Below are 15,748 nucleotides of genomic sequence, written 5' to 3' on the forward strand. Positions count from 1 at the left end.
AAACTATATCACAAAATTAGAGTTATCAAGACAATATAGTATTGGCATAAAATAAGACACATAGATCAATGAAACAGAATAGAGAGCCCAGAAATAAACCCACACATATATGATCAATTAATTTACAACAAAAAAGGCAAAAATACATAGTGGGAAAGGATAGTATCTTCAGTAAATGGTGCTGGGAAAAGAGACAGCCACATATAAAAGATTGAAGCTAGATCACTATCTTACACCATTACACAAAAATTAACTCAAAATGATTAAAGACTTGAATGTAAGACCCAAAGTCATAAAACACCTAGAAGAAAACATGGGTGGTAAGCTACTTGACACTGGTCTTAGTGACGAATATTTGGATTGACACCCAAAGTAAAGCCAACAAAAGCAAAAATAAGTGGGTCTACATCAAACTGAAATTCTTCTGCACATGGGGCACCTTGGTGGCTCAGTCGGTTAAGTGTCTGACTTCGATTCAGGTCATGATCTCATGGTTTGTGAATTTGAGCCCCACATCAGGCTTGGTGCTGTCAGCGCAGAATCCACTCTGGATTCTCTGTCTGCCTCTCTCTCTGCCCCTGTCCCTCTCAAAAATAAATATTGTAGGGGCGCCTGGGTGGCTCAGTTGGTTAAGCATCCGACTTCGGCTCAGGTCATGATCTCGCGGTCTGTGAGTTCAAGCCCCACGTCGGGCTCTGTGCTGACAGCTCAGAGCCTGGAGCCTGTTTCAATTCTGTGTCTCCCTCTCTCTGACCCTCCCCCGTTCATGCTCTGTCTCTCTCTGTGTCAAAAATAAATTAAAAAACGTTAAAAAATATAAATAAATAAATAATATGAATAAAATGCTTTTGTACAGCAAAGGAAACCATCAACAAAATGAAAAGACAACCTACTGAATGAATGTATTTGCAAATCATAAATCTGATAAAAGAAGAATACCAAAACTACACAAATAACACATAAAACTATGTAGTATATATAGCAATTTGATTTAAAAAAATGGGCAGAAGACCTGAGCAGAATTTTTTCCAAAGAAGACCTACAGATGGCCAATAGTGACATGAAAATTTGTTCAATATCATTAATCATCAGGGAAATGAAAATCAAAACCACAATGAGTTATCACCTCACACTTGTTAGAATGGCTATTATCAAAAAGACAAGAAATAACAAGTGTTGGTGAGGATGTGGAGAAAAATAGGACCCTTGTGTACTGTTGGTGAGAATGTAAACTCGTGAAGCCACTGTGGACAATAGTGTGGAGGATCCTCAAAAAATTAAAAATAGAACTACTTTATGATCTAGTGTATCTACTTCTGAGTATTTTTTTAAAAATACATGTGCTCCTATCTTTATCACATTATAATGGCCAAGATACGGCAACATCCTAAGTGTCTATCAATGGAGGAGTAAATAAAGAGGTGCGTGCACACATATGCACGTGTGTGCACACATGTGCGTGCGCACACACACACACAACGGAACACTACTCAGCCATAAAAAGAATGAAATCTTGCCATTTGCAACCACATGGATGGACCTTGGGAAAATTATGCTAAGTGAAATAAAATAGGTCAGACAGAGAAAGATAAATACCGTATGATTTCACTTATATGTGGAATCTAAAAACCAAAACAAATGAACCAACCTCATAGATACCAACAACAAATTGGTGGTTGCCAGAAGGGAGTGGGGTTGGGAGGATGAGCACAACAGGTGAAAAGGGTCAAGAGGTTCAAACTTCCAGTAATAAATCAAAGGTTTCCTAGCATCTAATAATGCTTTCAGCTAGTTGGCCTGAGCCTTGTAGCTGAGGAACACAGAAATGCTTAACCCTTAAAACACAAAGTTTGTAAGGTAAACAAATTTTGTTTCCAACAACCTGGCCTCTTCTCTGTTCATCTTTTCTGTGCTACCAAATGATGAATCCTTTCTCTGCCTCACGTGTCCAATTACTCAGGTCTTACCTTACCTACCATAACTTTCAGGAAAGAATCTGATAACTAGATGTTGATAACTGGCGCAGCCTAACTTATTTACTCATCTGGGATATTTGGAAGAATTTTAGAGTAACAAAGCATCAGTAGTCTCAGGGGAGAAAAGTAGAGTTGTTTTTGTTCTCATTTCCAAATGTGACAACTTCATGGCCCTGAAATCTTACCAAATAAACAAATAGTACTTTTGTACTTCTAACAGTTTCTTTTCCTTGAAACTATTTTGTCATTCTTCACTAGTAGTAAAAAGTAAATCCACATACACGATAAAAAGGAAAGTGTAAAGACAATTTCTAATTTTTAGAGAGGAGTGTGATGTAGGAAGTATATGTGCATATACTACTACTGAAACTTTTAAAAATGTAAGATTTAAGGGGATCCTGAGTAGTTCAGTCAGCTAAATGCCTGACTCTTAATTTCAGCTCAGGCCATGATCTCATGGTTCATGAGTTTGAGCCCTGCTTCAGGTTCTAGGCTGACAGTGTGGAGCCTGCTTGGGATTCTCTTTCTCTCCCTCTCTCTCTGCCTTTACAAATAAGTTAAGTAAATAATAAACTTCCAAAAATTTTAATGAAAATTTTAAAATTTTTATCACATAGCATTAAAGCATGACTCTAATATGTCCTTTATATACAGATGGGAATAAACCAATTGAAGCTAGTTTTTTGGCCAGCAGAGAGCAAGACAGTCCCCCACACTCCTGCATTTAATCTTCCTAATCGTTTGTTGCATTCTCTTGATAGTTTTGTAATTGTTTATTCTTTACTTATGGTCTTTCATATATGGCCCTGTGTATACATGGGATAATTATCTGAATGTATGGAACAAAGAATTACAAAGTAGTAAGGGAATGCGACACAAAACAGCTGTGTTTTAATAAGGAGAAAATTCTACGCGCGCGCGTGCGCGCGCGCACACACACACACACACACACACACACACCAGAATGAGTGACTGGGTTAAGGTGAGGAAACAGATATTCATAGTTGTCATGGCTCATTTACCTTTTGGACAAACTGGCCTATTCTCCCTTTCTGATTTCTCCCCCGTTAAAGTAACCCCTATCTCATTATCCTGCTTAGGGATGGTGGGAAGGACTACTGAAATAAACAGGAATATAAGCTTAGACTTTTCAATCCAATACTTCCTCTGATTTCTGTATTATGACCATGCTAGAGATCTCTGCCAAAACTGAGACGAAGGGCTACTGCAGTGTTACATGTTAGCACCTAGCACAGGTCTTTTTAAATGTGGAAGACAGAATGACCATACTGCCTGTTGTTTAAAACAAACCAACAAAAACTCTATTATGCATCAGTATAAGCAACTTTACATTCAAAAAACAGGTATAATCAATGGAGTGATACTTACATTACAAAAGTATTTAGCAAATTTTGCCAAAAAAAAAAAAGAAAAAGCCAATTCTCTAGAGAATTTAACATTGACATTAGCTTGCAGATCATTGATATACCATCCATGTTTCCAAACTAACAAATACTTGAACGCATAATCAGAAATAATCCTCCCTCTGGTTTGTATCTGGCTGTATTTGTAATAGCAGAAGAAAAAAAAAGCTGGGGCACCTGGGTGGCTCAATTGGTTAAGCAGCCGACTTGGGCTCAGGTCATGATCTCACGGTCCAGGAGTTCGAGCCCCGTGTCGGCCTCTGTGCTGACAGCTCAGAGCCTGGAGCCTGTTTCAGGTTCTGTGTCTCCCTCTTTCTGACCCTCCCCCATTCATGCTCTGTCTCTGTCTCAAAAATAAATAAACGTTAAAAAAAATTTTTTTTAATTAACAGGTTTTACATGACATTATCAGCAAAACACAAGATCCTATGTTAGCCAAAGAAGAAATCTATAGATTCAATGGCATCAGGAATTACAGTTTTAATTTAAGGACTTTGTATTGCCTTGGTATCTTCAGGAATTGTTTGGACTAATGGGTTTCTTTGTTGTTGTTTTGTCTTTTTTTATTTCTGATTTTTAAAAATTTTTTAATGTTTATCTTAGAGCACACGCACAAGTAGGGGAGGGGTGGGGGTGGGGGGAGGGAGGGAGGGAGGGAGGGAGGGAGGGAGAGAGAGAGAGAGAGAGAGAGAGAGAGAGAGAGAGAGAGAGAAGACCCAGAATCCAAAGCAGGCTCCAGGCTCTGAGCTTGTCAGCATGGAGCCAGACAGGGGCTCCAACTCACAAGCTGTGAGATCATGACCTGAGCTGAAGTCAGATATTTAACTGACTGAGCCACCCAGGTGCCACTTACCTCTGAATTTTCTACCAAGCTCTCATTTCAGGTAGAAACCAAGAAAAACTGCCTAACATTTTTTTTAACAATTAAGCTGTACTTATCAGAATTTATAGACAATTTTTCAAGATTGTAATTGAGATTATATAACCTTGCCTTCATTGATAATGCAAATTGAGCCATAGTGTTCAGGTAAGAAATATCTGATCACACTTAGGAAGAGATATATTTACGTAACATCCAAAACATTGAACCATTTGCTGACATTAGAGAAACAGCTCAATTTATTTTGTAATGTTCTCACTCACATCAATCATGTTATCTGTCCACGTCTTCTTTTCCTAATAAGGCAGTAAGCCTCTCCTTTGAAAGACAATTCTCTGTAATTCTGGCACTTCCACAGTGATCTACTCAGAGTAAGTTACTAGTGAAGATGAAGAATTGAAAAATACATTCAAGAGGAATCTAGTTATAATTTGAATTCAAAAGCTTTTAAAAATTAAAGACAGTATGGATCTATGAACATTTTATTCATTCACCCAACAAGTTTTTATTGAGCACCAGCTATGTGTTGTGACTTATACTAAGTCTGGGGGATACAATGGAGAGCAAATGGCAATAGTCTCTGCCCTATGTAAGATCAATATAAACTGAGAAAGTTATTTAAGAAAGCAATTTCAATACACGATAGTATTTTCTTTCCAAGTGTTTCCACCAAAAAGTGACTCCTTGATGCATAACGTGTAAAATTCAGACCTACTAACAGCCCTACTCCTCACTAGATATTCTGTGCTCTATCCAAAACATGTCTCTACCACTTTGCTTGAAGACACTGTACTTTTTATTTCCTCTTCACTAGACCATCCCTGTCCCAACGCAGAATCTTACAATACATTCCTTCCATTTATACTTCATACTTAGCCCACATTCACACTCAATAGTTTGGCAATTAATGCACTTTTTTTTTAGGGAGACAGTGAGCCAGAGAGGGAGAGAGAGACAGAGACAGAGAGACAGGGAGACAGCAGGAGAGGGGCAGAGGGAAAAAGAGACAGAGAGACAGGGAGAGAGAGAATCTTAAGCAGGCTCCATGTCCAGCACGAAGGGTTCAAACTCATGACCATGAGAACATGAGCTGAGCCGAAATCAAAAGTCAGACACTTAAATTGAGACACCCAGGCGCCCCTGCACATCCTATACAGTAATTTGTATTCATGTTTTCCTCTTGCAGTAAATCTAAGAGCTTTTGATGGCAGGTGCCCTTTTCTATTTATTTCTGCATTCTTTCTATGGAGCCTAGCAAAGTGCCCAAAGGCTTCTTAAATATCGACAAAAACAGCTTCCTGCTCTCCATTCAAACATTGTTATTTCCTTTTGCCCCACAAGGATTCCTTCCGTCTGGAATATTCTCTCTGACCAATAATCATAGCCTATGCCATTCCCTATTTTTTAAAATATCAATAGGGATGCCTGGGCGGCTCAGTCGGTTAAGTGTCCAACTTTGGCTCAGGTCATGATCTCATGGTTCGTGAGTTCAAGCCCGGTGTTGGGCTCTGTGCTGACAGCTTGGAGCCTGGAGCCTGCTTCGGATTCTGAGTCTCCCTCTCTCTCTGCCCCTCCCCCACTCACACTCTGTGTCTCTCTTAATACACATTAAAAAACAATTTTAATAAAATATCAATAAAATTTGTTTAAGCTTTATCTTTTGTTATTAACAATGTCAAACACAGGAAATTGTTGTACTGTATCCATCAGAATCATTTTAATTCACCAGGGTTTTCTTTCTCTTCAATATATGTAAGCATTCCATCGGTTTGGCAATGATAACGGCACATGCCTTACTGTCAAGGAACTCACAGTCTCGTGAAGAATAGAAAAGAAGACAGTTATAGGCACTAGCAATTAAGACCAGACTAGATGGTGAGGGAGACAGGTGTCAGGAAAGCCAAACCTTTTGGCCCCTGCACAAGCAATCACACATTAAAGCCACACAGACACATCTTGTCTAAAACTGAACTTGCTTCACTTCTCCTGCAAAAGCTGCTTACAGCTCTGTAATTAACCCAGAATGAATCCCCTAGACTCCCAATGTTTTAAAGCTCGTCTAATTAGGACAAAGGCAGCAGCTCAAGAGGGAGGATGTATACCTCCCAGTCAGAAAGATACAGGAGAGGTCCCTCAGGCAGCCTAAGGCATACAGCAAGAACAGAAAATGTGCACATGGTCATTTTGGTGTGCTAGGGTTTCTGAAAAAGCAATTTTATGGACATGGTTCAAACACAAACTTGACTTTCTCCTATTGTTTGTGACACTCATGCCCCATCTTATGTAGCCATCTGCAGAAGCCTCAGGACCCTAAGGTGAATTTCAGTAGTGATCTCAACAAAATTATTAATATAAACCTAGTATCCATAAATATTAAAAAATGTACTCTTTTTCAGACAGAGTTGATATTCAAGTTTTCCTCCAGTAGGATTCTGGCTTTGAATTGCTCTTTTGGGAAGAGAGATGGATTTTGCTTCACGTTATTTTTTTCTCCTTGTTCTTTATGACCAATTGTTTTTCTCTTACGATATGATGTGTTAGGAGTCAGGTCTGTGATCTTGGTACAGAATATTTCCCTCAATACTAATAATCAATCCATGTAAGAGTTAACTTACTTTCTAAAGGTTATTTCTACTACATCTCAAAGCAAAAAGAATTCTAATTACCCAGCCACCTCTCACCATTAACACTGTGTTATTTAGCTAAATAGGAAATGCCTATTTATCCCAAACATCTACTTACCAATTAGAAAGTATTAAGTAAACACCATTTGTGCTAAACCTAACTTAATATTTTATAATGTATAAAGCACTAAGGGGAACTCTTAGAAATCTTCCAAGCTATCATAATGAGTACGTATCATTATTATACAGTACTGCAGACACAAGAGGGTCTTTTAATCTTTAAGTAGTATCATCACCTACAAATATCTATTATATTTATTCTTGTTCCAAAGTTACTGGCACCAATTAATTGTTCAAAAATATTTTAATTCATGATAAATAGGAGTTCACAAGACCTTTCCCTTAGACTCCAAATTGCTTGGTTTTCTCAATATTTAGAGACATATAGTAACAAATTTCTTTGCATAAAAATATGAATAAGCTTTACTTTTTAGAACGTTTTCATCTGGCATTAAACAGTCCAGTAAATTATCTGTCTTGTAGGCATTTTAGATAACCAAACTGAGAGACTGAGTTCATAATAAAAAGGGAAACACGATATGGCTTAACTAAGAAATAGCTGAAAACCAGGCATGCAGCAACTATAACTACTTTGATATGTACCTCCCAGGTGCTCCTATACTTTTTTTAAAACTGTATCTGGAATTTTATAATTCTAATTTGACACTTGAAATTTGTGTCACATCTTGTGAACTTTATAATTTTTCTGCATTCTCAGACACATCTTCATTCTCATGGAAGGAAGCTCTATATTCCAAACACAACAATCAGCAAATTATATTTTGCACATAAGGCCTCAAGTACAGACAACTGGAACCAACTGAGAGAAACTCATCAAAGCTTATAGTGTCAAGTACATTAAGTGAAAGTTCACCAAGGAACACAAAACTCACAAAGAACACTTACAAAGTCAGGCTCAAATTTACTTTAAGTTCTAGAGTTTATGATACTTTTCCCCTATTGGGCAGCCTCTTTCCTTACTATCATTACTGAGGAATTTAAAGATTTCAAGCTCAGCCAAGGAATTTGAGCCTTTTTTGGCTCAGACTCCTCATTCACTCTTTCTGGGGAAATTCTCCTCCAAAATCAAATATTGCAGGTGTAAAGCATGTCTATAATTAGCCAGATTGCCTCCTCTGTCAGAAAAAAAAAACAGATGCTCTAAGAATTCCTTTCGAAAACTAAAAAAACACCATTGGAAATTCCCTGGATTTCTTTCCATAATTGTGGTTATTGCTGAATCCTTTGGAAACTAGATACCACAAAGCAGGAATCAGGGTGATTAAGACCAATAAAGTGGATGGAAGTTGGATGTGCTGCAACAGTAAATTGGATAGCCATAAATCACATGCTAGATTATCAGGCAAGATTCACATCAAAAGAAATGAGGGAAGATATGGGACCCCTAACTGAAAAAAGGTAGTACTTAGTCTAGAGCCCTTGGTCAAGAGCAGGAAGACATGCACCAGAGAAATAGGACATGGATCTGTAATGTGACATGGCTCCGACCTAGGAAAAGTCAAGCAGGAATGTCCCTTTTTATTCATCTTCCACCTCTCTTGAAGCTACACTTCTGCCTTTCAGTGGTTCTGTTCATGAGCTACGTGGGCGGGCGCTAGATCCTGACATCTGCCATAGAGCTACTGAGGGCCTCATGAAGTCAAAATTCTGAAAATTAAGAATAAATCAGGGTTACTGATCATACCCTCATCTCTCTGCCTGTTCCCAGAAGCATTTTGTAGTGGCAGACTCCTCACAAAGCCTCAGTGATCTGTAATAGTGAAAGTCATTCAGATTTGCCGTTTCATTATTCTATGAAGAACACATATAAGAACATTGGAATCCCAGGGCCATTGATTTCATAAAAAAAAAAAAAAAAGTGTTCAAACCTATTCCAATTTGTTCTAAATGTAGTTGCTAAGGTAATTACTAACTTAGGTCACAAGAGAGGCTTCGGTTTTTCCTTCTGACATTGTTTTTCTTTTTGTTATTTCTTACTTTGTACACTAGTCTCTCTCCTTCCCTTACCTGTCTTTTCCTCTATTAACTAGTAATATTATAGACTTTAAATTAAATATAAAAGCAAACAGATTTACTGATTACTCACTTTCTATGTATAAAGTAGTGAAGAATATGAACATAATTAAAATTAATGATAGCTAGTATTCTTTGGACACCTAATCTATATTAGTTTATTTTATTCTTGTAAAAACACTTTGAAGCAGTGCTCTTTATGGTGCCATCATCTTCTGATTGAGAAAACAGAAATTTTGAACAATTTGTCAAAGTTTACACAGATCGTGTACTTAATTGCCTTATAGTATTGCTAAAAAATTTTTTTAAATATTAGGTGAAATAATAAATATCTAAACTATACATCAAGCCCAAAAGCGAAATCTCCTAAGAAAGCCCATGATGCATTAGCAAATGAATCCTGCAACTAATTCAGTTTGTAGGATTGTATAAAATCTCGGTGTTTGGAAACTGAGTATTGTGTTTAATTGGGTCAGAGACTGGGTAAGAAACTGGAAGTAAAACAAAGCTGGAAAGGCAGTCTGAAATCTTGCTGTAAAAGAGTTACTTGTTTTTCCATACTAAGTAGTTTAGAATGTTGTATACAAAGTGGTGTCCTTGAAAGTTTTTGCACAGAGAGTGACATATGCAATGATCAAGGCATTTTTTAGGACAATGAATCTGGCAATAGCAGGCAGAACAGATGCTAGGAATAGAGGCTCATAAAGATAGAACAATTGGAAGATCGAAGCAGTATTTTAGTCATAAAGAGACAAGAACGTGAACTAAGGTGGTACAATAGGAAGAGGAAAGAAAGCATGGCTAGAAATGATGTACCAAAAAGAAACAAGATTTGGTCATCAATACAGGTCATGAGGAAGAAAAAGGCAGGACAAATAACTTGAGATTTGAGCGTGGGAGACAGGAAATTAGGAAAAAGAGCAGTTTAGAGGAGACTAGAATGCAATCTCTTTATTTTGGGGAGACATGTAATGCAAATCCCCTTAATGACTTAGTATAGGCCACTAAAGAAGTTCAGTTCAGCAGGACAAAGAGACAGAGGAACAAAAAATTGCTCCTAACTCAAGGCTAAATGGAGGAAAAAAGCAATTGATGTGGGAATTTATTGTAATTTCTTTTATTTATTTATCAAGCTTTAGGTCTTATTTATTTTTAAAAAAAAGATGTTCTTCTACTGTCCAGTAATATCGTGACTTTTATTGGGTACTTAGCATTATCTTCTAATCCTATCAATTATTGTCCAAGAACTAGAATTAAATTTTAATTTTTACAAGATGGGGTTTAATCTACATATTTTGCCCCCTGTCAATCAACCTTCTTTGAAATTAAGACATAAATAGGTTTGAGAAGTTTCCCAAGTTAAGTTTGCCCCTTCAGCAATGAGAGGGCCCCGCAATTCCCTTCTAGCATATTCTTACAAGTGTGCCCATCCAGAAGGAAAGACAGCTGGATAGAGAGGACAAATCTACTTATGACTAAATACACATACACTTTAATTGTAAATTTTTTTACTGTTTATTTTTGATAGACAGAATGTGAGTGGAGGAGGAAGGGGGTTGGGGGAACACAGAATCGAAGTAGGCTCCAGGCTCCATGCTGTCAGCACAGAGACCGATGCAGGACTCGAACTCATGGACCACGAGATCATGACCTGAGTCTAAGTTGGACACTCAACCAACTGAGCCACCCAGGCGCCCATAATTTTAAATCCTCTCAATAAAATGTTTTATGAATGACTCTAATAAAGTGAGCAGCTAAGTACCTGAATACCATTTGTTTCTTGTAACAAAATGGCAGCACCTCAAAATCTATCAGAGCTGCAGCAAATATTTTATGCCTCCCCAATACAGGGCTGTATACACAATATGCAGTTATCTGGAATACGATTAAGCTAATACTTATCATTGTCTCGTATGTCAAAGAAAACACGTTGACCAATTGTGTACAAGTCCTGAAAGCATTAATTCTGCTTCTTCGGTTTGTGAGGCAGGAACTGATATTTATTAACCTCTCACCTTTGGAGAAGCAAAACAGAATCAAGTAATTCTGTGACTACATTTCAAATAAAGTCAACTCCATAGAGTCGGCACTATGTAAATTTCACAGAATTTGAGTCTAAGAACTAAGTCTTCATGAGCATCAAAGTCTTTTACAGATGAGAAAACCAATGCTTATAAAAGGACAGCCCCAGTTTACCCAGGCAGTTGAGGACTGAACCAGGATTTGACTAACTATAGCATTTTTCTACTAGACAGCAAAATGCAAGGGACTCTGGTCTAAATGTGCAGATTGTCTTTTTTTATCTGATTGACAATTTTTACTAAATAGTTCTCACTGATAAAGCATTTGCTTAGGGTTTTTTCGGGGGGTGGGTGTTGTTTTGTTATGTGCCACTTAATAAAGACAGGATTTAAAACATGTCCTTTCTTCCTCGAATGTTTCTAGGATCACATCAGCAGTGTCCCTGCTCAGAAACATGCCTCAGTGATTGTGCCCAAGTCATCAGTTCTTCCATCTATGAAACAGAAATAGTCATCCCTATCTGAAAAGTACTCTTTTTCTTTTCTTTCCCTTAGTTTTAACATACCTGGAAAAGCTAGCTCTGGCATATATGTTATTTCAACTTATGAAACAAATGAGGCAAAATATTTTCATTCAAAACATGTTTTTGTCTATCAAAAAGACATATTGCACTTAGATTCTTAAGAGCCAGAATGCTCAGAGGAAAAAAAAAAAGTGTATTTTACCTTGAATATAGGACTTGGACCAATGAAGACTGGCTGTTGGGAATAGAGACCGTCTGAAGGTGAAGTTGTAAAAGTCTAAAGGAGACAAGAAAATATTTTAGAGGAAAACCCATCTCCTGGGATCACTTTTTAAACATACTTTGCAAACCGTGAGTTTAATTTATTGAGTTTATATCTTGCTAACCAGTATTTATTTCCAGAAAATAATTTACTATGCAGGGAAAATAATATAAAATACTTGCCATATCAAGATCATAATATTTTCTATAGGCTGGGACTAAATGATATAACTAGGATATGCAAGAGATAGGAAACATTTATCCCTCTTGGATCACAACCATTTTCACAAGAGAAGGAGAAATGATTGACTTCGTTTCTACTTCTCCAGAGAACTTTTGATCTAGAGGTTAGAAGATGACCTTTCCTCCTATGTCGTCAAATACACCACATGGAGCAAACAGTGCTGTCGTATCCATTATCTCTACAGAGATTATAGAACTGAGGGCTCAGTCTTCTGCAGGCTGAAAAGCTACTAACTGAGAGGGCTATTAATAAGTACCACCCCCCTTTTATAGGTTGGAAGGGAACTGGAGTTTAGCCATCCAAGCACAGAACAGAACACTTAAGATCCGGAAAAGACTTGTAACAATAACATTACAACAAAGAATGCAAGTTTCATTCCTTCAATTTGCATTATGTCTTGTGTGGTATTATCTTAAAGGTATTATCAAATAAGTTGATATTTATATAAACTGTAACACCATTAGAACGTGGCTTTTTATCCTTAAGAGGGTGGTTTAGAAACAAATTTGGCATATATTTAAAATTCTGAAAATTTCCAGCTGAACAACAGGTATATTTTTCTCAGGTAGAAAGGTGATTCCCATTTCAAAAAATCTGGAGAAAGTCCTTCCAAAAGACTATGAGATGGAAAGAATGAAAAACAAAAGCTAATGGTATGAAAACTAGAAGATGATGTACAGGTGGCATTATGTCTCAGAAAACTTACGCTAGGGACTTTACAATGCATTAGCCGAATAGGTCAATAGGACTGGAAGTGCATGGAGTATTGGGAAAAAGAGCATTGGTTCTCAAACAAGTAGTTCTGTGTACCACATACTTCATTGCTTTGTAAAGACTAGCTACCATAGAAAGGTGATAGACAGCCAAGGAAGGGAAATAGTTTACCTTGTTAATAATAAGTACATGGTAAGTGAATTTTCTAGGCTTATCTAACATGTTCATCTCATATTTCAGATGAGCACATGGTGGTGACAATTTCTAGAAGAACTTTCCAAATTCCTGTAGTGGAAGCCTCACAACAAATAATCAAATGCTAGGAAATAAACCTGTACCTGTTTATTCACTTTCAAATTCAAGTTCACAGTTCGACTGAAATTATACGTAGAATTCCATTGTGGTCTGAACTGGTAACTTTGTATGTGAGAGTTTTGAATATTCTTTTAAATTATCTCAGCTCAGTTCATTCATCAGTTTGAAAAATAATCATTTAATGGATTCAGTGAGATTACTGTAGTGTCATTGCTATTGTGTTTCATCCACAGATGTTATAATGTTTTTCATACAAGATGTCAACATAAAAGAAATACACAATTTTTTCCATACCATACTAATGAATGCAAACTCAACTTACGCCCATCTTTCAAATCACCCTTCTGGCCCAGTAACTGCTTGTAATTATTTACCATATTTTGATATCGTTGTTATTATAGTAAAGGGTGAAATTTTGATTTACCCATTTTTTCTTTGTATGGCCCAAATCAGTGCTCTGTATTGCTAACATGTGGCAAAAAAAGAGGTTTTAATTTTAAAAGATCAGGATGGTGATTTACTTTACAGTATGCATAAATTACAGTTTAAATCTCATTTATTTCTACTCCATTTGGAGTTGGAAATCTTAAGAAAATACTAGTAGCAATAAAGTCAGTTTCTAGAGCTTTGGCATTAACTCTTTGTATTAAGTCAAAAATCTGTCATTATTTTGATATATATAAAAAGGTACCAAACTTTCCCATTTTCTTATTTCTCCCCTCCAGTAAAGCTCATTGAATTTCAATACATGTATGTTTAATGTATTACCAGTTGTACCCACTTTTATGAAAATCTACTCAAGTATAAAAGACTGCAAGATTTTTTAAAGCACTATATTTACTATTAATTCAAAAATAAGATAAACGTATATTCTTACTTTTTAAAGAAATGCAGAGTATTTCCAAAAACTCATTTTTATGTGAGTTACCCACCCACCTCTTTCCTTTTTCCCTGTAAGCCTAATAAAGAAAATTGACTTTAAGCTTTGTCATTTCAGCCTAAGGTACTAAAAGGCAGCCAACGTTACTATTGTTGCCCTTTCTCTTTATTATACAAGTATATCGATGATGTAATTGCAGAAGTTAGGGTTTACTCGAGCTGTTGAAGCAAAAGGATTTTTTTAGACTGCCTCCTTCAGCACCATAGAACAATTGTAAAACAGAACCAAGTATACAATTTAAGCAATTCGTCTCTTGAAAGCAAATCCGCAGGATCTTCGTCTTGAAAGACCGATCAAGAGGTCGAAATGCAGAACCACTGGTAAAGCTCAATTTGCTCCAGACCGATGCTGAGCTGGAAAAAAACTTGAGCAACACAGTGCTATGTATGGCATTTTGGCTTTTAACCCCTTCCTAGAAGCCTTCAACTTTTATGGTTGGGTCTACTGTTGCCCCCCAAAGCCCACAGGATTAGGAAACATCTCAGCCTTTTATCCCAGCCTTGTTTGTCCCTAGGCAGATATCCCCCCCTGAAAGTTGAGTGAAAACTAAGCAATCATTTATCATTCTGCATTTCAAATAAAGCAATGATTGAGAAGTCCATGATCCTACATAGAGCCACCCATATTATTAACACAGCAGAGCTGAACATTTACAAATGTATCTACTACACTAGGAGAACCCTCATGGCTGTGATTCAAAGTGCAAACAAAAAGAATCAACAAGAAAATACAGAAACAAAATCACATGCAGATGAGGCAGCGCATACAGGGAAAAGAACATACCTGAGGGATTCTCCTTTTTAAAAAAAAAAATGTACACACCAGCTGGGCTGTTTCTCCCCTCCTTTTGGAGTGTATGTGTTTTCCCTTCAGGAATACCACTTGGAATCGTGTTTCTAGTCTCCTTTCCTTTATTCAGCCACAAATAGAGCAGGAGAGGAGGCTGCATCCCAGCGATCCGACTCAAGTGCAATCAGGCATGCCTTTGGTCTGCAACGGTGTCTGTTCTTGTCAATTCTATCGTGCTCCCCAGGCAGCAGCCTCCAAAGCAATTTTACAACTTAGCTGCTGGCATGAAACTGCCTTTCACTCTCCTCATTGCCAAATTGCTTCGGCAGCTCATTTCTCATCCCTGTCTGTAAGAAAGCAAACCGGGTTGTCTCCCGTGCGTTGACGAGCGCCAAGGTTCATCAACAATTGAGGGTGAGGAGCATCGCGGCTGAGTGCGTGCAGGGAACTTCACACAGCGCGGGCCACGGCTGCTTTGGGGAATGCAGCACAGACACTGCGATCCCCCAGCCTCCTCTGCCCAGAGCGCCTCGGCTCCCTCTGCTGTCGCCCCTGCTGCTGTACAGAGCAGCTCCTCCAGGCTGAGCCACAGCCCCTGCTCACGGAAAAGCACCGTGGCCGCTGCCAGGGGTGGCCGGCGTCACCACCACACTGACAACTAACTGTGGGACGCAGCTTCATCGCTGGGGAAAACGCCTGGGTGCCAGAGCTTCCTCAGTTTTTTGTTTTTTGTTTTTTTTTTTTTAAATCACGGAGTGATGACCTAGGAGACAACTGTGCAGCCAATTCTGCTAGCTAGCTGTGTTTGCAGCCTCTTTGATAACGAGAATAATTCAAAAATTACTGGTTCAGATGTAATTGGCTGTGCTTGGAATCATGAAAAGTACACTGCACACAGTCTAATTCCCAAATAGCCACTGAGAGGCAGCTGACTGGACCCCG

General features: G+C 37.8%; 1 protein-coding gene across 6 annotated transcripts in view; it reads right to left on the reverse strand.

The window, feature by feature from the left end:
* The window catches only part of UNC13C (unc-13 homolog C), a 614,642-nt gene extending 599,181 nt beyond the window's left edge, over positions 1 to 15,461 (reverse strand). For 4 of the 6 annotated variants that reach the window (XM_058737680.1, XM_058737682.1, XM_058737681.1 and 1 more), the window contains exons 1-2: positions 14,801 to 15,461; positions 11,746 to 11,820 (exon numbers count right to left, since the gene is read on the reverse strand). The gene's annotated coding sequence lies outside the window, so the exon portion shown is untranslated. The remainder of the gene's footprint in view (positions 1 to 11,745; positions 11,821 to 14,800) is intronic. The other 2 variants (XM_058737685.1, XM_058737683.1) reach the window with 1 other exon arrangement.
* Positions 15,462 to 15,748: the final 287 nt, after the last annotated feature.

This window comes from Neofelis nebulosa, chromosome 7 (genome assembly GCF_028018385.1).
Source record: "Neofelis nebulosa isolate mNeoNeb1 chromosome 7, mNeoNeb1.pri, whole genome shotgun sequence".
Classification (NCBI taxonomy): Eukaryota; Metazoa; Chordata; class Mammalia; order Carnivora; family Felidae; genus Neofelis; species Neofelis nebulosa.